At 41.0% G+C, this 23,922-nt stretch overlaps 1 protein-coding gene and 1 pseudogene across 4 annotated transcripts in view; both read left to right on the top strand.

Moving 5' to 3' along the window:
* The window catches only part of PIK3CB (phosphatidylinositol-4,5-bisphosphate 3-kinase catalytic subunit beta), a 139,671-nt gene that overhangs the window by 23,238 nt on the left and 92,511 nt on the right, over positions 1-23,922 (top strand). For 3 of the 4 annotated variants that reach the window (XM_054708180.1, XM_054708179.1, XM_054708177.1), the window contains exon 2: positions 12,949-13,054. The exons of the other annotated variant lie outside the window; for it this stretch is intronic. The gene's annotated coding sequence lies outside the window, so the exon portion shown is untranslated. The remainder of the gene's footprint in view (positions 1-12,948; positions 13,055-23,922) is intronic. 4 annotated transcript variants of the gene reach the window in all.
* The window catches only part of LOC103299692 (peroxiredoxin-6-like), a 47,244-nt pseudogene that overhangs the window by 17,159 nt on the left and 6,163 nt on the right, over positions 1-23,922 (top strand).

The raw sequence follows: 23,922 nt of genomic DNA, 5'->3' as shown, positions 1-23,922 counted from the left end.
TTTGACTATCCACCATGACCTGCCCAGTTAGGAATTTATGATTAGGTCACTCTGCGAGGTTACTTTCTGTAGAACCCTTTTTTTGTTCACAAGAATGACCCAGGCTACTATCTTTAAAGATATTTTAATTTTATTTTGAAAATTTACTTAACTTTTAAACTTTATATTGTTGAAAGTACCAGGTTACTATCTTAATTGTGATGATACACCAAAATCCTCTTAAAAGAGGTAACTTTTGAGTTGAGACTTGAATGTTAGAAGGTGGTGGATGACCTGGGGCAGAACATTCCAAGCTGCAAGAACAGCAAGTACAAAAGCCCTCAGGTAGGAGCAAAATATGTGACAAAGGGATAGCAAAACCAGTATGGCTAGAGAGTAGTGAATGAGGAAGAGAGTGGAAGATGAGGTCATAGGTAGACAGATACCAAATCATATAGGATGCTTTATTATAGGTCCTAGTTGCAAATCAGGTCTGGTTACACTGGAAAGCTTTTGGAAAGTTTTAAACAAGGTATTGGAGTGGTCTGTTTTTTGCTTTACAAGGTACATTCTGGTTGCTCTGGCACAATAGAGAGGCTAGAGTAGAGGCAGTGAGCCCTTCTTGGGAGGTATCATTTTTCTCAGGGTCCACAGAACAAATAACTGTACTCTAGTACAGTAGGTCCTCAGGTTACGTCGGAGATCCGTTCCTATGGTGCCACATAACGCGATTTTCGCTGTAAGTTGGAACCCACCTACATAAGCACCTACGTCATTCACATGGAGCACATAGCAGTAATGAAGTGAAACAGTAAAAAAAAAAATTAAAAGAAAGATAACAATTCCTGACCTTTACTTGTGGTAAATAAACAATAAAAACCATAAAGCACATATGTACATATGTTGAAATGATGGACCATTTTTTTATATATACATATAAACTAGAGGCCCGGTGCACAGATTTGTGCACTGGTGGGGTCCCTTGCATGGATGCACGATCAGGGCCAGGGAGGGACCGCGGGAGGGCTCCAGGGCATGTCTGGTCCTTCTAGCTCAGTCCTGATCGGCCAGAACCCAGCAGCAAGCTAACCTACTGGTCGGAGCATCTGCCCCCTGGTGGTCAGTGCACATCATAGCGACTGGTCGACTGGTCAAATGAACTGTCAAACACTTAGCTATTAGGCTTTTATTATATAGGATGGGAGATGGTGACGTAACCACGGAACGACATTCGTTGAGTCTGATGTAACCTGAGGACTGCCTGTAGATTGTTTTTCATACTGGATTGATTTAGGAATTTTATAACTACTTTATGTGAATTTTAGGATTAAGGTTTTTAATATATTGAAATAAGAGTTTATCATTGTGGTAAAGCTAATTATAAATATGACTGATTTTGGATTGGAATCTGAGATATCAGTATGAATTCTTTATTTTTTTCAAAACTTTGTTGTTGAGAGTATTACAGATATCCCCCATTGTCCTCCCATTGTCCTCCGCCACTCTGCCCCAGGCCTTCATTACCATATTGTCTGTATCCATAGGTAATGCTTCTTTGCATATAAATTCTTTGGTTAATCTCTTCCCACCCCCTCTCCACCCTTACCTCTGAGATTCTTCAGTCTGTTCCATATTTTCATGCCTCTGGTTTTATTTTATTCATCAATTTATTTTATTCATTAGATTTCTTGATTATTTATTTTGATTTTTAGATTCAGTTGTTGATGGATATGCATTTATTGCCATTTTATTGTCCATATATATTTTATCTTTTATTTCTTCTTCTCTTTCTTCTCCTTTTTCAAGAAGACCCTTTAAAATTTCATGTAATACTGGTTTGGTGGTGATGAACTCCTTTAGCTTTTCCTTGTCTGGGAAGCTCTTTATCTGACCTTCAATTCTAAATGACAGCTTTGATGGATAGAGTCATCTTGGTTGTAGGTCTTTGCTTTTCATCACTTTGAATATTTCTTGCCCCTCCCTTCTGGCCTGCAAAGTTTCTGTTGAAAAATCAGCTGACAGTCGTATGGGGGCTTCCTTGTAGGTGACAAACTGCTTCTCTCTCGCTGCTTTTAAGATTCTCTCTTTGTCCATAACCTTTGGCATTTTATTTATGATGTGTCTTGGTGTGGGCCTCTTTGGGTTCACCTTGTTTGGAACTCTCTGTGCTTCCTGGACTTGAATGTCTGTTTCTTTCACCAGTAAGGAAAATTTTCTGTCATTATTTTTTCAAATAGGTTTTTGATTTGCTTCCTCTCTTCTCCCAGCATCCCCATGATGTGAATGTTGGTACGCTTGAAGTTGTTCCAGAGGCTCCTTACACTATCTTCATATTTTAAAAAAATATATTTTTTTATTGATTTCAGAGAGGAAGAGGGAAAGAGAGAATCATTGATCGGCTGCTTCCTGCATGCCCCCTACTGGGGATTGAGCCCTCAACCCGGGTATGTGCCCTTAACCCGGGACCCTTCAGTCTGCAGGTTGGCACTCTATCCACTCAGCCAAACTGGTTAGGGCCATCTTCATATTTCCTTAATTCTTTTTTCTTTTTGCTATTCTAATTGGGTGTTCTTTTGCTTCTTATATTCCAAATTCTTGATTTGATTTTCAGCATCCTCTACTCTACTGTTGATCTGTAAATTATTCTTTTTAAAAAAATATATTTTATTGATTTTTCACAGAGAGGAAGGGAGAGGGATAGAGAGTTAGAAACATCAGTGAGAGAGAAACATCAATCAGCTGCCTCCTGCACACCCCCCACTGGGGATGTGCCCGCAACCAAGATACATGCCCTTGACCGGAATCGAACCTGGGACCCTTGAGTACGCAGGCCGACGCTCCATCCACTGAGCCAAACCAGTTAGGGCTGTAAATTATTCTTTATTTTAGTTAGTGTATGCTTCATTTTTTACTGGTCCTTTTTTTATGTTGTTGATATTCTCACTAAAGTCCTTGAAATTCTTAAGTTCCTTAAGTGTCATTAAGTTCCTTGAACATCCTTATAAACTATTCTTTTGAACTCTGTATCTGGTAGTTTTCTTGCTTCCATTTTATTTACTTATTTTTCTGGTTATTTCTCCTCTTCTTTCATTTGTGACATGTTTCTTTGTCTCCTTTTGGCTGCTTTCCTGTGTTTGTTTCTATGTATTAGGTAGGTCTGCTATGTCTCCCGAACGAGGTAGAGTGGCCTTGTGTAATAGGTGTCCTATAGGCTCTCCCATCACCCAAACTGGGCAGTCCAGGTACATCCCTGTGTGAGCTGTGTGCACTATCCTATTGTAGTTGAGCCTTGATTTATGTTAGTGTCACTAGGAGGGATTGACCCCCCAGGCCAATCGGTTGTGAGGATCAGCTGCTACTACAGCTGAAGATTTGCTGTGCAGGAACTGACCCTATGGAGCAGGACTTGCTTCACTGTGGCTTTGATACTCACTGAGTCCGCCCCTTGAGTGTGTCACTCAGGAAGGTGGTAGGGTTGTAATCCTCTGTGGTGGAAGTTGACCACCGGGTGCACTAGTTCTGGGGGGGAGGTGCAAAGTCAGCCTTTGCCTATGCTCTGCCTGGTGCCATCCAGCATGAGCTACAAAGCAATCTGCAGATGGCTGCTACTTGTGTTGAGCTTGGAGGTGCCCAAGAGAGGCCAAGCTGTGAACCAGGGCAGGCTGCCACTATTTCAGGCTTGGGGCCACTTATTGAGTGGTACGGGGCACACTGATGCCAGCTGCTGCTTGTTTGAGAGCTTTTAGGAAAATCCAAAGCATGAGGTAAGAGAGGTCAGTTGTATGGAAAAACCACTGGAAATGACTTGGATGAGCCTGCAAATAGGGAGGGGCAGGTCTCAGGAAATCACCAGGATGGGCCAAAAGTGTGAGAAAGGTAGATGGAGATTGAGATATGGCGCAGCCTGTCAGCTCTGTGGCAGGGAGGACTCAACACAGGAACACTGGCCTCTGCCAGCACCTCTGTCTGTGAGAAAGCTGCCCCTCCAGCTCTTGCCCTGATTCCAGACAAATTAGTTCCTCCCTGAGTGTCCCTTACTCTCTGTCTAAAATCAAATCAATATATTTTTAAAAAATTGTTAAAAAAATAAGTACCGCCCTAGCCAGTTTGGCTCAGTGGATGGAGTGTCAGACTGAAGAGTTGCGGGTTCGATTTTAGTCAAGGGCACATGCCTGGGTTGCAGGCTCGATCCCTCGTAGGGGGTTTGCGGGAGGCAGCCTATCAATGGTTCTCTCTCATCGATGTTTCTATCTCTCTGTCCCTCTCCCTTCCTCTCTGAAATCAATAAAAAATATATATATAAAAAATAAGTACCTGTCATACAATTCTTGGGTGTATGTGAATAGTTACTTATTCTCTTCTCTGCTTCCTCTTTCTCAGGCCACTTGGGACAGCCCATATGGCAAAGTCCATAAAAATTAGCATTTGAGACACTATGTGGAAAAATGCCTGGCCCTTGTAACCTTGTCTACCTTCTTAGAAGATGTTACATATGTTTATTTTTTATCATTATATCTCAGTTTCTTTAAAACAGAAAAAATGAACAAAAGGTCATAAAAATTTAGCACTTTAACATCAGCTTCCCCCGCCCTTTATTATCTCTTAATAGACATACATACTTTTTACATAGTTTTATGCAATACTGAGGTGTGTTCTTAATATTTTCAGTTGTTTTATATGTATGAAAACTTTACATTGAAGATGTTTATTAATATATTTCATTAAGGAAAAGTGTTATTGAGGTGCTGTTTCTTTCAAAAAGGGCTGAACGAAGTAAAATGTCTTTCAGGATAAACAGAACATATGTGGGATTTAGGCCACACTTAACAACCATTTGTTTGCAAGCGTAGTTTTAAAAAATCATTTAGTGAACATTTTTATTACCTACCATATGCAAAGGCAATTTGCTAGTTAGCTGGCGTGGTTCAGTGGTTGATTTCAGAGAGGAAGGGAGAGGGAGAGAGAGAAACATCAATGATGAGAATGAATGACCTGCTGCCTCCTGCATGCCTCCTACTGGGGATTGAGCCTGAAACCTGGGTATGTGCCCTGACTGGGAACTGAACCGTGACCTCCTGGTTCATAGGTCAACGCTCAACCACTGAGCCACGCTGGTCAGGCTGTTATCTTTATTTACATTCCTTTGTTTTCCTAATAACATATACAGCAGAGTATATAAATCTTAAGTAAGGGCATAGTGACATGGATTTTCATAAACCTCGACACTCATTCTGGGGGTTTTGATGATTTTTACCAGAAAATGTCAACAGAGATTTCAGATCACAGCCAGGATATTTATTCTTACCTCAAATGGTCCTTGCATGGTTTGTGTACTGAAATATTAATGAGTTGTAGCTGTCTTATTAGGCCATCAGGAAAAAGAATCAAGGTCACATGTGTAGGCAGTGACCTTTAGATCATACATGCTATCTGACTGATAGTGACTGTAAGATGCAATTTAATATCAGGGGTGTTAAAATGTGGAAAAAACTCCCAACTTAAATTGATGTAGTATGTTAGATAATACCATAATCTTTTCCTAAGAGGTTATACCTATTTATACTCCACCAGGAAAGTAAAATGTTTTTGTTGTTCCACATTCTCACATGCAGTTGATACTGAGTCCCTTCAAAAAAAAAGCTTTTTACTGATTTTAGAGAAAGGGTCAGGGATAGCGAGATAGAAACATTGATGAGAGAGAAACATCATTGATCGACTGCCTCCTGTACGCCCCCTACTAGGGATTGAGCCCACAACCCAGGCTTTTACCTTGACTGGAAATCGAACCAGTGACTTTTAAAAAATTTTTTTTAATTGATTTTTTACAGAGAGGAAGGGAAAGGGATGGAGAGTTAGAAACATTGATGAGAGAGAAACATCGATCAGCTGCCTCCTGCACACCCCCTAATGGGAATGTGCCCGCAACCAAGATACATGCCCTTGACCAGAATCGAACCTGGGACCCTTTAGTCCGCAGGCCGACACTCTATCCATTGAGCCAAACTGGTTAGGGCCCAGTGACTTCTTGGTTCATGAGTTGACGCTCAACCACTGAGCCACACTGGCTGAGTGATTCTGAGTCCTTTTGATCAGTCTGGTAGATGTGAAACTGGTCCACTGTGTTTTGTTTGTTTTCTCTTTTTAACTTTTTTTTTTCAGTGGAGTATAATACATGTAGTGAAAGGCAAAAAATCATTAAGTGTATAACATCATGACTTGTCACAAAGTAATCAGACCCATTTAACCACCACCCAGAAGAAAACCTTGCTAGGAGTCCAGAAACTCTCCATATATGTTATTCCCCCACTCTCTACCCCATCACTGCTTGCTTCTTTCCCAAAGGTAATCATGCTCTGATAGTTAACTCTACAGATGAGTTTTGCCCTTTTATTTTTCTTCTACCCCATGCCCCGGAGAAGGAAAGCACTTGCACAGAATATGCTTCCATTTCAGGGGCAGGAGCCCAGTATGCTGTCCTCCTCGGGGCTTCATCATCTCCTTAGCTTGATGTCCCTGTCTGATCAACTCATCTTTGACCTCTGCTATTACTACCTCCCCAGTGGCCTGTCAGTTCTGTGCAGGCAGGGTCTATGTTTTTCTTGGTCACCAAGTCTCCCCAGGGCTTGAAAAGTGCCTGGCACATCACAAGAAGGAGAGCAGGAATCTGTTTCTAGAACTCACACATTCTGTTCCCTGGGCTGGTGCTGGGACTGGACCAGCCCTTGGCTGGCCCCTCACATGCACCATTAGCTCCAGGTATAATCTGTCTAGATTGTCCAGACAATGAATGGAGATGCAGACAGGAAGATGGGGTGACAAGAGCAGAAGGTCCCACCCCATGGTGTCTGAAGCTAGGGACCCCACAAAGGAGAAAGAGAACACTCTGTGGAAGCCTGCAGATGGGGAAGAGAAGAGGGGGTGGGGCTCCCCAGGACAGCAGAACTAGCTGGTGCCAGGTGCCAGTTTCCACCTGGGTGGTCCAGCCTGTGCCTTGGGCCGCCCCAGCTGTCTGCTTCCTGGTCCTTCACCGTTCCTGAAGCCTGGGCTCCTGAGCTCATGGGGAAGATTCTCCTTTATCTCCCATCTCCCCATGCAGAATGCTTCAGAGCTGGATTCACATGCTCAGCCTCCATTTGAGCCCAGCACCTCATTCCAGCTTTGCCCACTTTTTGGAACATATCATGGAATCATACCATAGGGGTATCTTTGTTCCTGATATCTTTTGTTCAGCAATATGCTTATGAGATTTACCTGTTATGCATAGTTGTGAGTTTCTCCATGAAGCTTTAAGGTGGACAAAGCTATAATCTCATTCTCATGGTGTGTAAGAGTGGTTCCCATTATTTGTGTGTGTTTGAGGCATTTGGAAATTACTTTTGTTGCTGAAATACCTTTTTATAATGCAGATGTTCATATCTAAATTGTTTTTAAAATATGTCTATGGTATTTAAATCCTTTTTCTGGATTATTTACATTTGTATTATATAATGGATTCCTATGGTTCAAAAATAAAAGATGTAAAAAGGTAAACAGTCTCCCACCCTTGTCCCCAACTATCCATATCATATTTGTCCCAAATCTCTAACATCTTACTCTGCCCAGGAAACTAGTATTACGAGTTTCTTTTGTAATCTTTCAATGCCTTTTATACATATAAGCAAATATTAATATATATTTTTATTTCTTTACATCTTCATCCCTCTGCCAAAAGTACATTATAGCTAGGTGGAGAGCGTTGGCCTGTGCACACATAACTGGGTTGCAGGTTCTATTCAGGCCTGTTGGGGCAAGTGCTGGAGGCAACCAATTGATGTGTCTCTCTCACATCGATATTTCTCTTTCTTTCTCTTGCCCTTCCTTCCTCCTTCCCTTCCATTCTCTCTAAAAATCAATGGAAAAGATATCCTCGGGTGAAAATTAACAAAAAAACACAAACCCCAAACCCCCCCCCCCAAAGTACATTATAGCAACTATCCCATACTTTTATTATTTTTGCTTAACATCTTGCATATTTTATGTATCAATTCATTTTTATAATGCTCTAAGGTACTTAATTCATTTTCCTTGCAGTATAGTATTTCATTATGATAATATATCATAATTTATCCATTCTGTTTTGGGTTTAGTTTTTGGCTATACTGAATAATACTGCTGTGAACCTCTAGAAAATATTTTTTGTTGAAATGTGTACACATTTAACAAACATTAAGTGTTTATGAGGATGTGGAGTAAAGGAACCCTCATGAACTGTTGATGAGATTGTACATTGGTGTAACTACTATGGAAAACAGTAGTTATGGAGGTTCCTTAAAAAGTTATAAATAGAACTACTTTATGACCCAGCAATTCTTCTGGGTATTTGTCCAAAGAAACCCAAAACACTAATTTGAAAGATAGATGCATCCCTATGTTCATTGCAGCATTATTTACAACTAGAAGCCTTCAGCCCAGCCTGCACCCTCTCCAGTCTGGGACCCCTTGAGGGATGTCCGACTGCCCATTTAGGCCTGATCCTACCACTGCTGGTTCCCAATTGCTCACTTGCCTGCCTTCCTGATTGTCCCTAACTGCTTCTGCCTGCCAGCCTGATCATACCCTAACCACTCCCCTGCCAGCCTGATTGATGCCTAACTGCTCCCTTGCCAGCCTGTTTGCCCCTAACTGCCCTCCCCTGCAGGCCTGTTCAACCCTAACTGCCCTCCCCTGCTGGCCATCTTGTGGTGGCCATCTTGGGTCCATTTGGGGGCAGCCATCTTTGACTACATGGGGGCAGCCATCTTGTGTGTTGGAGTGATGGTCAACTTGCATATTATTCTTTTATTAGATAGGATAGCCAAGATATGGAACCTAAGTGTCCATCAGTGGACAATTGGATAAAGAAATGAACAAACAAAATAGAGAAAACTCGTAGATGCAGAGAATAAACTGATGGTTGCTGAGAGGAGGAGGGTGGGGCACTGGGTAAAAAAGGTGAAGGAAGTAAGTACTATTTGTAGTTGCAAAATAGTCTCAAGGCTATAAAGTACAGCATAGGGAATATAGTCAATAATCCTATATAATAAAAGGCTAATATGCAAATTGTCCCCTTGACTGGGAGTTCAACCAGGGGGCGGGCCAGCTCCCCCCCCCCCCCGACTGGCCCCTTCTCCCAATTCCTCCCCCCCAGTTGGGGGCAGGGCCAGCTGGCCAACCTCCTGCGTCTTCTCTCCCTGGCTGGCCCGGCCCTATCAACCCGATCGGGGTGGGCCAGCCAGACCCCACCCATGCACGATTTTGTGCACCAGGCCTCTAGTATTGTAATAACTCAGTCTGGTACCAGGTAGGCACTGGACTTACTGGGGCAATTACTTCCTAAATTATATAAATTTCTAACCACTGTGCTGTACACATGAAACTAATATAAAAATATTATATCTAATGTGGAATTCCTGTCATAAGGCATGTGAATTTCCATTGCTGCACATCTTCAGCAAGCCTGGGTATTGCTAGTTTCTTTAATTTTTACCTATTTTGGTGGGTACACAGTGGTATTATTGTGATTTTAATATTTATTTTCTGAAGTACTAATGAGATTACCCATTTTCCCCTATGATATTGGATATTTATTGTTTGTCTAGAACTTTTTCCACCTAGTATATTGTCCGTCCCTCCCTCCCCCCCCCCCCCCCCCCCCCCCCCGCCACAATGAAGTTGTGTGAGTGGATCTTCATATGTAAGGTCATTGATAACATTGTTTATACCTAAAGAATTATTAGGAACTTTAAGAATAAATTATTTTTTTAATTCTGTGATGAATCAGAGTAATTTTGTGGACTGTCTAAGAACAGTAAGCAATATATTTACATTCAGTATTAGCTGATATTGTGTCAAATCTTTTTTTTCCTCCCTTTTGAATAGACATTATTTTTTAGAGAGCAGTTTTAGGTTCACAGCAAAATTAAGCAGGAAGTACAGAGTTCCCATATATCCCTGCCCCCACACACATAGCCTCCCCTACTGAGTTTACTGATTTCCTTACTTCCAAGAAATCTAAACAGTTTGATATAGTTTTGACGTCATTCTAAAATTTACTTTATAACATTTCTCTCACTTTAAAAAGAGTATTATTGATCCTATTTCAAAAACAAAGAAACCAAGACTAGAATTAAATTACTTGCTTCCTAGCTGAATTTTCTTTTGAAGATACAATATGAAAAAGATTTTCAACCTTAATAGCAACAATTATGCTCTCTTTTTTGATTTCTACCAATTTTCATGAAACTTGAAGATTTTTCAGTGTTCGCTCCCTTCTTTTAAATGTAAACAGTTCTAACCAAATGCTTGAACTTCTTTCGTAAAATTCCTGACATGGAGTACTACTGACAAATGTAAATTATTCCAAACTTGGTGTGTAGTACAAACTCTAATCCAAGTTGAGTGAGCTTGCCCAGAAATGAATTAAATGATATTGATTAGGATGCTATCATCAAGGTTACTAAATCCTATAGCATGTCATCAGTGGAGAATGGAACATAACAGCTGAGAGGAGAAGGCTGTGAACTCGATCCTTGGGAAACACCCATGGTTTAGAGCTCAAATTGGAAGGCAAAGCTATAAAATTTTATGAAGACTGTAAGATCTCAACAAGACAGAAGAGTCAAATAAAAAAAAATGATATTTTTTATCACATTAAAATGAATGTTCATCTAAGGACTCCATAAATGCAATGAAAAGATAAACCACAAACTTGGGAAAGAAAATACTATATATAATAGAGAATTAGGGTCCTGAACAGGGCTGTCTTATAGATGTGCAATCTGTGCAGTCACACAGAACCCCATGTTATTTTAATGCTATGCTGTCACTCTCTTAAAATTTTTAGTTTGTTTTACTTTGGGCTCTGCAAGTTATTTAGTCAGTACTCATCCTGAATATATAAAGCCTCCTAAAATAAGAAAACAACATCTCAATAATAATGCCTAAAATTTGTGACCAAACGAATGCGGAAAGGAACATAGATAATCAACAAATATGTGCAAAGGTCTTCAACTTAATCAAGCAAATATAGCTGAAATCATAGTGCGATACCATTTTATATGTTCTATAATGCTACCAGTTAAGAAATTGAGCTTTACCAAGTATTTGGAGAGGATATGTTATCGATTCATACACTGCTGGTGAATTGGTAAAGTGATACAATTGGAAGATAATTTGGCATTTAGTGAAGTTGGGAATTTGCATGTTTTATAACCCTCCAATTTCATGTCTATGTTTAAAGCATACCCTAAAGAAATTCTTGTTTGTATAATAATGTTGATAAAAGCAAAACACTATAAACCATCCAAATGTCTTTCAACAGGATGGTTAAATACATTGTGGCATATTTATATAATAAAATACTATAGAGCAATGAAAATGTAATATGAATAAAACTTAGAAAAAAATTGAGTGGAAAAAAATTCAAGTCTTTGGAGAATTCATATAGCACACCAATTTATCAAGCTGAAAAGGAAGCAGGGGACACAAGCAAATAAAATATAATTTAGAAATATATGCATATGTGACAGTTATTTTTCAAAAAGTAATAATAACTTTGGGTGGTGAACACAATGTAATATACAGAACATGTATTATAGAATTGTACACTTGAAACCTATATAATTTTATTAAACAGTGTCACTCCCATAAATTCAATAAAAATTAAAATGAAAAAGCAGCCCAGCCGGTGTGATTCAGTAGTTGAGAATCAACCTATGAACTAGGAGGTCACGGTTCGATTTCTGGTCAGGGCACATGCCCAAGTTGCAGGCTCGATCCCCAGTAGGGGGCATGCAGGAGGTGGCCAATCAACAATTCTCTCACATTATTGATGTTTCTATCCTCTCTCAATCTCCCTTCCTCTCTGAAATCATTACACACAGACACACACATACACACACACACACACACACACACACACACCCTATATGATAAAAGGCTAATATGCAAATTGACGGAACAACTGGTTGCTGTGGCGCGCACTGACCACAAGGGGGCAGACGCTCAATGCAGGGGCTGCCCCTTGGTGGTCAGTGCGCTCCCACAGCGGGAGTGCTCCTCAGCAAGAAGCTCTGAGCCGGGCTCATGGCTGGCGAGTGCAGCGGTGGTGGCGGGAGCCTCTCTCACCTCTGGGGCAGCACTAAGGATGTCTGGCAGCGCTAAGGATGTCTGACTGGCAACCTGGGCCCATTCCCCGCAGGGAGTGGGCATAAGCCGGCAGTCAGACATCCCCCGAGGAGTCCTTAGCGCTGCCGTGACGGTGGGAGAGGCTCCCGCTACCCCCACTGTACTCCCCAGGCGTGAGCCCAACTTCTGGCTGAGCGGTGCTCCCCCTGTGGGAGCACATTGACCACCAGGAGGCAGCTCCTGCATTGAGCATCTGCCCCCTGGTGGTCAGTGCGCATCATAGCGACCGTCTGTCGTTCGGTCTATTTGCATATTAGCCTTATATAGGAGATTTAAAGACAGAGGAGAGCATTTAGTTGCATAGGATGTCCACTTAAGCCCCTCCCAGTTCTAACATTCTATAATTTTAATGTTGTGGTTCATGTGTGTTTTATATTTCCCCCTTATTAAAAAACTAGAAGCTCTGCGCATGAATTCGTGCGTCAGTAGCTCTCTGCGGGGCCTGGCTGCTCCATGCCCGCTGCCCAGAGGCCCATCCGCGGCCGGGCGCTGAACACTTGCCTTGTCGCCATTGCGACGAAGCATTCCACCAGGCCACTCACGTTGCCCACTCTCAGCAGCCGGCCCCCCGGGACTGGGGGACTCCGATGGGGCTGAGCGCTGCCATCTTTGTGACGGAGTGATGGTTAATTTGCATATTACCCCTTTATTAGATAGGAGAATATAGTTCTGAGCAATTAAATGTCATAAAAGTAATAGAATTTATTTTAGTTTTAATTTAGCACATTTAATGTTAATACCTTTTATCCTTACTTTTTTTTGTAGTGTATCTTCCAATCTGATAAAAGTCTTCTATGAAAACTTCACTTTAAAAAAATAAATAATGCCATCTGTTTTCCTAAAAGACTGAAATGGGGGCTACCATTTCGAGGTAAGTGTTCAATTTTGTATCTTTGATTACTTACATTATTTTTCCAGAAGTAAAATATAGAAGGAAACTGTGAATATTGGTTAGATTCTAAATCTTCTAGTTTATTTGGGTGGGAGCTGGGGGATACTAGGTCTTGTTTTAAGACAGGGGTATGTTTAGGATTAGTTTACCACAGAGTTAACAGAGCTTAATGAAAGAGAGAGGAGGGGCCAGAAGTGTTGAAAACTTTTTAGAGAGGTTAATTGAAAACTAAAGAAACTTTTTTGAATTTGGCAGTTAGAAGGTCATTGCTGGCTCTAGCAGGCCCATTTCAGGACAGTGTTTGTGGCTGTAAGTAAGCTTGCAATGGAGTAAAGAATAAGGAGATGATAAAGTGAATATTTCATCTCTTAATTCATTTACTAAACCATCATGTAGTATGTACTTAGGATGCAGCAATCATTTAAGCACTAGAATTACAGTTAGTGTGACCATATATATCCTGGTTTAAGGCTCTTATAGATCAACTAATGCCCAACTATTTTTTCCAACTTTGAAATATAATTGACACATAATACTGTGTAATTACCCAGCTATTTTTAATGCCCTTTTTTACTCTCAAGTCTACTGATTTGGATGATAAATGACGTGGTTATACTGATAATACCCTCGTTATACTATTAACAAGGATGGACATTCCCTGCCTGAAGTTGTTATCTTGCCTGCTAGTCTGAGCTTTTAGTCTAGCAGGCAAGTTAGGAGTTTAACAAATAGTTATGAAATTAATTGGTTAAGTACAGCATTGATAAATGCTGAAGAAGTGAAATAATGACCACCTGAATGAGTAGTAGGAGTGAAAGTTATTGATCTGTGAATTCATTTTGCAGGGTAGGTAGATTTCATAGGTAGATTTGGCAGGGAATATGAAAGAAAGAAGTCATATAAATGAATCCAAGATTTGAGTTTCAGTGGTTAGAAGTATGATGGTACCATGAACAGAAAAAGAAAAGTAAGGAAACTGTGAGGAAAGATTGGTATTAGAGGTTCAGAGGGTAGGACTGTAACATAATGAATTCTGTTAGACATATTTGTATTTTGGGGGTACAGGTAGAACTTTGAGAATTATCTCCTTAAATGTGGATATATGAGATTGAAATTTAGGAAAAATAATTTAGGCCATGAAGATACAGAATTAGGAGAAATTCACATAGCGTTTAAGCTCTGAAAATAGATATTTCCAGTATCTTAGCAGAGAGCAGAGAAAAAAAGGTAAAGCACTGAATTTTAGGAAGTGCCTGTTATAATGAATGGCTGTTGTTAAAAAGAATCAGTAAAGGAAAAATAAGAAAGGCATGAAGGAAACCATAATCCTGCAGTGTTTTTCTCTCAAGCACAATAAGGTGTTTTAAGGAGGGTCTCTTCAGAGGAAAGAGATACTGTAGAAAGATTAAGGATTTTATTACCCTAGAAGGGGCCATTGAATTTAGTTATTAAGAGATTATTGAACGGAGAACAGATTGAGTAGACCAGGATGAACTGTAAGAGTTTAAGTAAATGGTTTTACAAAATATACAGCTAGAAGAATAAAATAGAATGTGTTTCAAGGAGTTTGTGCAGGATGTGAGACAGTGATCATTTTGAGGAGTTAGCCACATAGGAAAAGATATTTTTAGCATTAGCACTTGGTATACAATATTTTGTAAAAAGGAATGATCCATTAGATAGTTTAAACATGTAGAGTAGCTTCAAAATTAGAGTGATTAATTGCCCAGAGGAGGTAAGATGTTTTGAGATCAAGGACACTGGCAAAGGGCTTAACTTTTACCAAAAAGTACAACCTTTCTGCTTAGAAAGCAGACAAATGGAAGAGAGGGTGAATCAAGGAATTTTTAGGCAAAGAGAAAGAAAACTATAGTTCGTATCCTGCTTTTTAAATAAGCTGAGGCTTGAGGTTATCTATTAGGTTTATAATCAGTGGTGGGTTGGTATCCTGGGAGAGAAACATTGATTGGTTGTCTCCTGTATGCACCTTGACTTGGGATTGAACCCACAACCTTTTGGTGTATGGGATGATACTCCAGCCAACTGAGCCATTTAGCTCTGATGACCGTTTTAACAATTTTTAAGAGTACAATTCACTGGTATTAAATACATTCAGAATGTTGTGCAACCGTGACCACTCTCTTATCTCCAGAACTTTTTCATCAGCCCAAACTGAAACTGTACCTATTAAACAAGGACATGGAGATTGCTCTCTCACCTCTAGTTCCAGATATCTAGTAATCTACTTTCTGTCTCTCTGAATTTGCCTATACTAGATATTTCATGTAAATAGAATCATACAATATTTATCTTTTTGTGGCTGGTTTATTTCACAGCTTAATGTCCTCAAGGTTCATCCATGTTGCAGCATGTGTCACAATGGTCTTTTTAAAAGTGGATCATACTCCATTGTGTATATAAGCCACATTTTGTTGATTTGTTCATCCATCAATGGACATAAGGGTTATTTTTCACCTTTTGGCTATTGTTAATAATACTGCCATGTATGTGGATGTATAAATATCTATTTGAGTCCCTGGTTTTAGTTCTTTCGGGTGTATAGCCAGAAGTGGAATTACTGGATCATATGGTAATTCTATGTTTAAATTTTTGAGAAACCACTGTACTCTTTTACACATCAGTTGCATTATTTTACATTCCCAGCAGTAATACACAGGGTTGCCTTTGCCTGAATTTGGTTTACAGTGTATCTTTGCTTTTAGGCAGTAGAATGTTTTCAATATATTTCCTTAAAAGAATGTTTATCATATATTGTTTTCTAGTAGTTTTGGAAGTAACACGAATCCTCATACTCTACTATGAAGTTAGAACTAGTTTAGGAAGTTGTCTTCTAGTTAAATTTTAGTGAGAAATCCTCACAGGAATTAAAATTCTGGGGCCTTTAAAAGAATGCATTGCCAGGAATTTGTGGTTACTATGTCTGTGTAACTTGGCTGTGAAGTGTAAATATACTAAAATATACTAAGTACTTTCAATAGTCTCAGGAGAAAACTGCATGTTTTGGTTTCTACGTAGAATAATTGATTGCTCAGGATTGGAAAAAAGGATTAAATGAGCTAGAATGATTTTTTTTCTTCCTCAAAGAGTATATATGTTAATCTCTGAGATTGGAAATTTAAAAGTAGTTGGAGGAATTTTATCTTCCTGTTGATTGACACATTATTTATGTAACAGGTGGGGAAGACATTCCTTGTTCAGTTGGATAATAGACCAATAAAAGTTATTAAGGGTAAAAATGTTGGTAGGATTACAGCCCCTGCAGAGAGGTTTTTGAAACTTTGCACCTTGTTGCAATTGTCATTAAGATTTGGAAAATTTGAAGTAAATCATATTGTAAAATTATGTTTCCCCTTGGTAAGTGGTGTTTTAATTTGAAAAAGTTCGCTTTAGAAGCTTTTATCATGTTATATGAACAGTATGAATAAACGGAGTGATTTATACTTGCCTTGCAATTTTTAGCAGTTCTTCCTCCTCAGTTCTTTCTTTGCCCCAGGGTTCTTTTTCTTTAATTGCATTGGATGTTTATGCAGTTAGAAAAAATGTTCATAAAGATTATATTGTTAAGTGCCTACTGTTTCTGGTCCTTTGATAAATAACATGCTTTTTGCTTTACTCAGAAAATAACTGTGGTCAGATTGTCATATATTCTGTCATACACAGTAAGGATATTGTGAAAGAAATTCTGACTGTCTGTGTAGCATGACCTTTCAAAATTGTTTTCTTTGCTGCAAGCATCTCACTTAGCCTTTGACTGTCACATGACAGAGGAAGTAGTATATAAAGGACAACATAAATGACTGCCTTGTTGATCTCAATACAGTTTTCCAATATAAGAGCATGCTGAATAGTCACATACGTTATTAAATATTGTTGTTTTATTTAGGTGGAGGATTAACTAGCTTTATGCATAATGCAGAGTATATCTTACATTTGATTTTATAACATTTACTAGTGGCCCGGTGCACGAAATTCATGCACATTAAAAGGGAATTAATTAGAGGAAATATTTTAATATTGCTATTTGCCCTTTCTCTATAATAGAAGTGTCAGAGATGAAAGAAAATTAGTAAAATGTATATGAAAACCTTCCTCCTGTCAGAGTCTAGGGTGTGCTGTGGGACCGAGAGTCAAGTCCCCACCCATCCCTGTGCACGCCTCGAAATTGTGTGAGACCCAGACCCGGCCAGCCCCACCTCCATTGGATGAGATCCAGCCCCGGCCAGCCCCACCCCTGTCAAGCCCAGCTGGGCGGGGGGCGCAGCCTCAGGTCCCCTGGCCTGGCCCCGGGGCAGGGGGCACAGCCTGAGGTCCCCCGGTCCGGGCCGGGGTGGGGGGTGAGCCTTGAGGTCCCCTGTCAAGCCCCGCCAGGCTGGGAGGTACAGCCTGAGGTCCCCTGTCAAGCCCTGCCGGGGGGTGGGGGGGGCAGTCTGAGGTCCCCTGGCTGGGTGCCGGGGTGGGGAGTGCGGCCTGAGGTTCCCTAGTCCAGGCCGGTGCCGGGGAGGTGCGGCCTGAGGTCCCCCATCAAGCCCAGCTTGGCGGGAGGGCACAGCCTCAGGTCCCCCAGCCTGGCCCAGAGCCACGCAGCTTCAGGTCCCTGCTGATCGCTCATTATGGGAACCCCGCCTCCGCTGTGGGTGCAGCCATCTTGTGTTACAGGAACCCCGCCTCCACTGTGGGTGCAGCCATCTTGTGATGGCATGAGGGTTAATTTGCATATTACCTCTTTATTATATGGGATAAATACTTAAAATTTAAATAGGAAAACATTTATGTTACTTTGAAAAAGCATCTAGATTTTTACTCAAAATATTAAGAATTATTAGTGAATCTCAGAAACTTTCTACACATAGCCATGAGTTCAAATCCACCTTTTTTGTGGACAAAGATTTTTTATTTTATTTAAAAAATATATATATACACCTAGGTCCGGTTGAGGCCACGCGCCCCTGGGTTTTGGAGAGGCCACGCGCCGCTGGGTCTGGGTGAGGCCATGCGCCCCTGGGTCTGGGTGAAGCTGGATCCCGGGTCCAGATGAGGCCATGTGTCCCTGGATCCGGGTGAGGCTGGGTCCCGGGTCCGGGTGAGGCCGCGCGCACCTAGGTCCGGGTGAGGCCACGCGCCCCTGGGTCTGGGAGAGGCCACACGCCCCTTGGTCCGGGTGAGGCCACGCGCCCCTGGGTCTGGGAGAGGCCACGCACCCCTGGGTCCGGGGGAGGCCACGCGCCCCTGGGTCCGGGGGAGGCCACGCGCCTCTGGGTCCGGGTGAAGCTGGATCCCGGGTCCGGGTGAGGCCGTGTGCCCCTGGATCCGGGTGAGGCTGGGTTCCGGGCCCGGGTGAGGCCATGCGCCCCTGGGTCCGGGTGAAGCTGAATCCTGGTTCCGGGCGAGGCCCTGTGCCCCTGGATTCGGGTGAGGCTGGGTCCCGGGTCTGGGTGAGGCCACGCGCCCCTGGGTTCAGGTGAAGCTAGATCCCGGGTACGGGTGAGGCCGTGTGCCCCTGGATCCGGGTGAGGCTGGTCCCAGGTCCGGGTGAGGCCATGCGCCCCTGGGTCTGGGAGAGGCCATGCGCCCCTGGGTCCGGGTGAGGCCTCGCGCCCCTGGGTATGGGTGAAGCTGGATCCCGGGTCCGGGTGAGGCCGTGTGCCCCTGGATCCAGGTGAGGCTGGGTCCCGGGCCCGGGTGAGGCCACGCGCCCCCTGGGTCTGGGTGAGGCCACGTGCCCCTGAGTCCGGGTGAAGCTGTGCCCCTGGGACCGGCCGAGACCAAACCAGAGGGAGTTGGACCTCCGTTACCACCATTTGTCCACCATCCAGAACTGAGGGGTCAGTGCTGACATGTACACATAAGGAACTGGTGGACATTGAAATTGGGTCTCAAAAGAACTGTTGGTCCTGAAAGAAACTCACTACAGACTGATTCATTTGCCTGTCAGCATAACTATTATTGCTCGTTTCACATTCAGTTCTTATAAGTATATCTCTAGTGACACTTGATCTCGCTCATCTAGGGGAAATGATGAACAACATAGACTGATGAACAAGAACAGAACCAGAAACAAGGAGGCAGGGATCGGACTATCGGGCCTCAGAGGGAGGATAGGGGAGGGTGGGAGGAGGGGGGAGAGATCAACCAAAGGACTTGTGTGCATGCATATGAGCCTAACCAATGGTTAAGTTCAACAGGGTGTTGGGGCATCCGTGGGGAGGGGTGTGGGATGGGAATGGGGGGATGAGGACAAATATGTGACACCTTAATCAATAAAGAAATTTAAAAAAAGAAAAGAAAAGAAAAAATATATATATTTTATTGATTTTTTTTTACAGAGAGGAAGGGAGAGGGATAGAGAGTTAGAAACATCAATCAGCTGCCTCCTGCACACCCCCTACTGGGGATGTGCCCGCAACCAAGGTACATGCCCTTGACCGGAATCGAACCTGGGACCCTTGAGTCTGCAGTCCAACGCTCTATCCACTGAGCCAAACTGGTTAGGGCGTGGACAAAGATTTTAAAGCAGTTTTGGAGGTGTCTTTCTGGTGTTCTTGAGCAGTCAAGAGAGGCTTCTTTAAAACTGTGAAGGGACCTGGGGAACATGAGTAAGCACCAGCCTGATTTTAAACTTTGATCTTATTTTTCACTAGTAATATAGCTCTATTATTTACCTGTTTAAATAGTTACCGAGGACTTGTATCAGGCACTGTGAGGAACCCCGAAGATGAAAAAGCTTGTCCCTGTCTTTCAGGAACATACTATCCAGATATCAGCAAGGGTGACAGAAATAGAGTTTAGCAGGATCACAACTCCTTGCTGTTGGTGCTAATGTCACTTCCCTTCTAGAATCTAGAGCAGTGATGGGCAACCTTTTGAGCTTGGTGTGTCAAACTTCGCCAAAAAACTGAGCATAACTCGGGTAGTGTGTCACTTTGAGGAAAAAACATTATTTTGCAAATGTTTTATCCTCAGGAGCAGCAAATGTTTCATCCTCGGCATGCGGCCACTGAGCGGCCGCGTGTCATCAGAAATGGCTACGTGTGTCAGTGCTGACACGCGTCATAGGTTCGCCATCACTGATCTAGAGGAAGGGGTAAAGGTTATAAGGAGAAGCAGTAGGGGCGCGAGGATAGTCAGGATTCTTAGGTGAGAATAGTGCTGGCAGTAGAAATCTGGAGCTTGAATTTGATTATCACCTACACTGAGGTCATAAGCAGAGGAAAATGGAAATGGATTCCCATCAAATGGATTTCCCATGCCAGGTGCTGTTTAGGGCCTTTACACATATTATTGCTATTAATTCATTTTTAAAAGTTGTGAAATGTAGCATATATACAGAAGAGCACATGAAAACTCAAATTTATAATTTAAAGAGTAAAAAATAAAACATGTATGTAACAGCTTAGCTAACTTATGTGCCTTCCTCTATCATATTTCCTTCCTTCTCCCAAAGATACACTTTGCTGAATTGTTTACTTCCTTGCTTTTCTTTATAACTTTATCACCTACATTTATATCTCTGAACAATATTTAACTTTGTATTTATACTTGAAAAATGGAATCACATTGTGTGTGTGTGTGTATACATTTATTTATTTCTCTTAACATTGTATGGTTCTTTCATAGTGATGTGTCTAGCTGTATTTTGTTAATTTTCCATATTATAAAATATTCAATACAACATATTGATCATTCTATTAATGTATATTTAGGTTATGTCTAGTTTTGGGGTATTATGAAAAATTACACTTTGAATATTTATGTACATGTGACATTTTTGGATAAGAATTTTCCTAGTATATAAACCTAATAATGGAATTTTTATGCCAAATTCTTTGTAAGAGGTTGAATTGGTTTATTCTCCCACCTTCGGTGATCTATGTAATGTCATAGCATTATGGTTTTAATTTACATTTCCTTGGTGACTGGCTAATGACATTGAACATTTTTGTTCCCATATGTTTCTTGGTTTTTTTGGGTTCCTGTGAAGTTTCTGTTTAATTATTTTGTCCATTTTTCTATTGGGATTTTGTTCTTTACATATTCATTTTTTCATTGTAATTTATAAAAATTATTTGATCAATTTTTATTTACCTGTTTAACATTCTTAATTGAATCTCTTCTTGTTTTTTTTTTTTTTTTTTTGCATTAAGAGCAACCTTTTATATGGCCTACCAGAATCTGGATCTAGCCAGCCTCTCCAATACCATTCTCCCTGTTTTCTGCCTTTCTATGTGTGTTTTTTTTTTTTTTTTTTAGGTCTTGGCATATGTTCTTTCTCCTTTTGCCTAGCATTTCTTCTCTTCAAATCTGTGCTAAAATTCTGTTTTTCCAGGAAATTACTCTTGGCTTTACCTGCCTCAAATTCAAGTACTTTGTACATCTACACTTATTTCTGAGAAATACAATAATTCTAGTTAGATGACTGATTAGGAGCAGAAAGAGAGTAGTCAGTATTTCTGCCAGTGAATTAAAAAATGCATTGTGCAAGTGATAAACAAGGATGAAAGCTGTTGAGTTAAAATAGGAGAGAATCTGCTAGTGTCATAATGGTACTCTCATTATGATGTTGCCTCACTTCTCTTCATGATTCTGTTTTCTGTTTGGATGGAGAAGGGTGATAAGGAAAACTCAGTGTAGAGTAAACCAATCAATGGACTGAATATGACTGAGGAGGATATGTGAGATTTATTTATCCATTCATTTATTCATTCGTTCTTTCATTTATTTTTAAAGGAATGAATTTCCTTTAAAATCTATTTCTGTTAATTTCAGAGAGAAAGGGAGAGGGGGAGAGAGATAGAAACATCAATGATGAGAGAGGATCATCAATTGGCTGCCTCCTGCACACCCCCTACTGGGGATCAAGCCCACAATCCGGGCATGTGCCCTGACGGGGAATCAAACCGTGACTTCCTGGGTGATACATGGGTTTTAATCATGGCCTTGCAGCTACCTAAACCAGTGATTTTCAACCTTTTTCATCTCATGTCACACATAAACTAATAACTAAAATTCTGCAGCACACCAAAAATGTTGTTTTGCTGATCTGCCATAATATAGATATAATTTTTATTGATTTGCAAAAATACATAATAATACTAATTATCTACCCTTTTGCTCCAATGTGACTTAAAAAAACATACAACACAACAGGTGTCTATATTTGTATATAAGAATTTCTGGTACCAAGAATTACCCAATCAGACACAACCTTATTGTGTGATGTGATCAATAAGATGCCATTCTATTATATGACTTATATATTTATGATTCAAGACAGGGCATTCATACCGGTCAGCTATTTTGTTGGCTGTTGTCATTTTTTTATTTGACAATCCAGGGGAAAAGAGGTCAGTGCCCCTGACTAAATAGTCAGGTATTGCATGTTTTAAAAATTCTTGCGGCACACCAGTTGAAAATTGCTGATCTAAACTATGTATTTGACTAAATTTAGTGAAGTCCAAATTGCTATAGAAGACTGAAAATGAATAATGGCTCAAACACAGTAGATGTTTATTTTTTATTTATGGAAGCGTCTAAAGTGTATTGTCCCTCTTTGGTGGGTGGATTCTCTTCTGGGTGATTTCTTCTATCTTATGACTTCCATTCTCTATGACCAGTGGAAAAGAAAAGAGAAGATATAGGCAGCACACTCAGTTTTTTAAAAGACCTCACCTGAAGTGGCATTTCCATTCAACATTCCCCTGGAGAACTCTTAGTACATGACTATTTCTTACTGCACAGCCTCCAGTCCCATGAGCATGCATATCCCTTCTCTGAGGTCATCACTATTATAGTTTTGTGAATTTTTGTTATTCTTGCTTGCCTTTCATACCTTTACATACATATGTTATTAAGCAATAATAGTTTGGTATTTTTAATATACATAAACTACTTATGTTACGGTGTTTTGCTTTTTTCTAGAGGAGGTTAGAATACCTAGTCTGCCAAGTGCGCAGCCCCAATTCCATACTGTGACAGGAGAAAAGCAGTCTCTTTCACAGTGACCCTGGTAATCTTTTATTTTTGTAGATCACATAAAATAAGGCATCTATACTCAAGAAGACTTATAATATAGTACATATCCTTCTTTCTTAGAGATTAAATTTAAAAGGCACAAGGAAAGTGTTTCCATTGTGTCTCCATTCACCTTGTTCAGTGCAATTTTGAAGGAATGTGAGATGCTAAAGCTTTTACATCACTATTGGCTCCTTGTCATCACAACTAGGCTACTCATACTTTTAGCTTTATCTAGGCCCTGGGTACCAACTCTACCATGAATGGAAGCTTATTATGTGAGGTGAAATAATTCTGATGTTATGTGTTTGTACAAAGTAGTAGGCAAACATGTTAGCTTATAAATGCTAAATTAAGAACCTGTTTACATCCTATCTAATAAAAGAGTAATATGCAAATTGACTGTACCTCCGCTACACCCACAAGCCACGCCCATAAGCCATGCCCACCAGCCAATCAGGAGCGAATATGCAAATAAACCCAACCAAGATGGCTGTGGCCACGGAGAGCAGGAGGGAGGCTTGGGTTTCCCCGGCAATGGAGGAAGCCAAGCTTTCCGCCTGCCCTTGCCGGCCCAGGCCTCCACTCAATGCTACAAAGTTTCAATGATAGAAGATAAATAAATCCCAACAAAAATGACGGCAGCCACAGAGCTGAGAGAGCAGGAGGCTTGAGTTGCCCCTGGAGATGGAGGAAGCCAAGCTTTCCACCTGCCCTGGCTGGCCCAGGTCTCCACTCCAGGCTACAAAGTTTCAATGATAGAAGATAAATAAATCCCAATAAAAATGGCTGCGGCCATAGAGCGAGCAGGAGGCTTG

Source organism: Eptesicus fuscus, chromosome 18 (assembly GCF_027574615.1).
Source record: "Eptesicus fuscus isolate TK198812 chromosome 18, DD_ASM_mEF_20220401, whole genome shotgun sequence".
NCBI lineage: Eukaryota > Metazoa > Chordata > Mammalia > Chiroptera > Vespertilionidae > Eptesicus > Eptesicus fuscus.
The sequence above is the reverse complement of the archived record's forward strand: the minus strand, read 5'-3'. Positions and strand labels throughout refer to the sequence as shown.